The following is a 2,919-nucleotide window of genomic DNA, read 5'->3' on the forward strand; positions in this document are numbered from 1 at the left end:
TTGGGTTGTTGAACTGAACGATTGGCCTACCGGATGTGAAGAGAGGCTAAACTTGATGACCAGTTGTTGTTATTTTAGCCTACCGGACCGGAATTAGGCTATCGGTTATCGTTCTTTGACGGTTGGCGTCTGGTAGGAATGAACGCAAACCACCGCGAATTGCATCTTATTGTACAATCCGTTGAAAATTGTTGCCAACAGTGAAACATCTCCTCAATAGTGCCAGTAAATATGGACCAGCATACAGTTGCACTGTAATTGTTTGATTTATGGTCTGTTTTAAGACTAGATAGATCGTTAATAAACCTTTGGAAATAACTACTTCCAACTGATGCCGGTAGGTAGATTTAGTAGGATGCAAAATTTCACCTCTGTTTTGGTTTTGTCTAATATCTAGATTCTATCGAATAGTCCTATCTGTTGTGTGTAGTGTAGTTGAAAGGTTGAGCAGGGCCTAGATCTACTTGCACTACAACTAGATCTAAAATCTAGATCTAGATTAGAAGACCTACAGGCTTCAGTGGAGTCTGCTGATATGGGTTCCGGGGTGGCCACTGGTTCTAGAATCTAGATCTAGAGTAAGAGAGTAGATCTAGAGATCTAGCCCTCGTCCTGCAGAGGCTGGGTTTATGTCGCCCGATTATAAGCCTATTTCAGCACCCCGCCTGCAGTCTGGTCCTGCATCAGTCTGGACCCTGGCTCAGTGCACGTTGGCCGAGCACCATCTCCCGTTCAATTCGGGTCCCGTGTCGGATCTGCTTTCACACAGCACAAGTAGTGTGTGTGTGTCAGTCTGCTTGGAGCTTACATTTAAGGGATAAAGGGGAGTGTATACAGACCCGGTAACCGGGAACCAAGTCACAAAGTATACAGACCCGGTAGGGGAACTCTTTTGTGATTTCGGAAAGTTTCAGCGCCCTCTTGGCTCAGGGTAGACCTGGGTTCTTCTAGTTCTAGATCTATGGCCTAGGTCTAGACAGACAGACATAAATCTTTGATCTAGTTTCGAGGCTAGCCTAGATCTAGATCTAGATCTAGAATCTAAATGAAAATTGCGGATGTCTTTTCGATGAACGATCGTTTTTCCTCCGTTTTGAAGTTGGAGGAATCACAATTTGAAGACAAGAACAATGTCATAATTTCAATTGAGCAGTAACTCTCTCTCTCTCTCTTTCTGTCTCTCCTCTGTCTCTGTGTATCGCTCGCTTTCTCTTTGTCTTTGTTTGTCTCTGTCTTTCTTTCTCCTCACCTATTTCCCACTCGCTATCTTTCTCTCGTTCCCTCCTGCCAACTGGGGCATGTCATATATATACATTTTGCTAGCATATCTCTCTCTCTCTCTCTCTCTCTCTCTCTCTCTCTCTCTCTCTCTCTCTCTCACACACACACACACACACACACACTACCGGGTCTGGGCGCTGAAACTTTCCGAAATCGCAAAAGAGTTCCTCTACCGGGTCTGTATACTTCGTGACTTCATTCCCGGTTACCGGGTCTGTATACACTTCGTACATTTAAACATTATTGTGTGGGCTTGTCACTCATTCAAAACATGCCAAGTTGGTAGCTGTAGATGTTCGTCCAATGAAATTATAGAACAAATTGACCCACTTAGACTTAGAGACTGAAAGTTGGAAACTGTTCGGAGAAAGAGTTCAAGTTTATTTTCCCGAGCGTTTGGAAAAATAGAGGCGGCCTACTTTTCCCCCAAACCTGAGGATATAAAACATTGCTACATGGGACTAGGGAAATTGAAGAATACCGGACCACTGGTACATTATTGCGCGAGAAGGTGGGGGGGGGTTCAGGGGGGTCTCCCCCCTGACAAAATTTCAACGAATAGATCTACCGGTCCGAGATTCTCCGCTGAGAGATATTAAAAACGGGAACATTATGAATTCCTAAGGTTGAGACATAGGCAAAGTCAGTCCGCTGGTCCGGTATTCTTCAATCTTACCTTGCTACATTATTAGAGAGGAATCTGACCTCAATGAACATGATGCTTGACTTGTAGGGGGTGTGGTAAGTGGTGGTTATGTTTGCATTGGTGTCGTGGAAACAAATACATGGTATTTTTCTTTCCAGGCAATAACATTCATCCTCTCGCACATCAGAACCTTCCTCATACATCCTTTTGAAAATTCTCATTTCCATGCTTAATCGCACATTCAGCAGTCAAATCTAAAAATTCATCCAAGAGTTTTTTAAACGAAGTGTATACGTAACCGGGAACAAAGTCACGAAGTATACAGACCCGGTAAGGGAACTCTTTTGTGATTTCGGAAAGTTTCAGCGCCCAGACCCGGTAGTGTTTGTGTGTGTGTGTGAGAGAGAGAGCTAGCAAAATGTATGACATGCCCCAGTTGGCAGGAGGGAACGAGAGAAAGATATAGACGTCTAGTGGGAAATAGGTGGGGAGAAAGAAAGACAGAGACAAACAAAGAAAAAGAGAATGCAAGCAACAGAGCGAGAGAGAAATAGAGAGGATGACTGCTCGAGAGAAATTATGACATTGTTCTTTGGGAGTGTATACAGACCCGGTAACCGGAAACAAAGTCACAAAGTATACAGACCCGGTAAAGGAACTCTTTTGTGATTTCGGAGAGTTTCAGCGCCCTCTTGGCTCAGGGTAGACCTAGGTTCTTCTAGATCTATGGTCTAGACAGGCAGACTTAAATCTTTGATCTAGTTTCACGGCTAGCCTAGATCTAAATGAAGATTGCGGATGTCTTTTCGATGAACGATCGTTTTTCCTCCGTTTTGGAGTTGGGAGGAATTACAATTTGAAGAAAAGAACAACGAAGTGTATACAGACCCGGTAACCGGGAACAAAGTCACGAAGTATACAGACCCGGTAGGGGAACTCTTTTGTGATTTCGGGAAGTTTCAGCCCCCAGACCCGGTAAAAATCTAGTGTGT

The 2,919-nt window shown here is 44.0% G+C and overlaps 1 protein-coding gene across 2 annotated transcripts in view; it reads left to right on the forward strand.

Moving 5' to 3' along the window:
* The first annotated feature begins 67 nt into the window (after positions 1-67).
* The window catches only part of LOC101851713 (splicing factor 3B subunit 3), a 36,532-nt gene continuing 33,680 nt past the window's right edge, over positions 68-2,919 (forward strand). The window contains exon 1 of one of the 2 annotated variants that reach the window (XM_005093231.3): positions 68-337. The gene's annotated coding sequence lies outside the window, so the exon portion shown is untranslated. The remainder of the gene's footprint in view (positions 338-2,919) is intronic. The other variant, XM_035968449.1, reaches the window with a different exon arrangement.

Source organism: Aplysia californica, unplaced genomic scaffold, assembly GCF_000002075.1.
Source record: "Aplysia californica isolate F4 #8 unplaced genomic scaffold, AplCal3.0 scaffold00060, whole genome shotgun sequence".
NCBI classification, from domain to species: Eukaryota; Metazoa; Mollusca; class Gastropoda; order Aplysiida; family Aplysiidae; genus Aplysia; species Aplysia californica.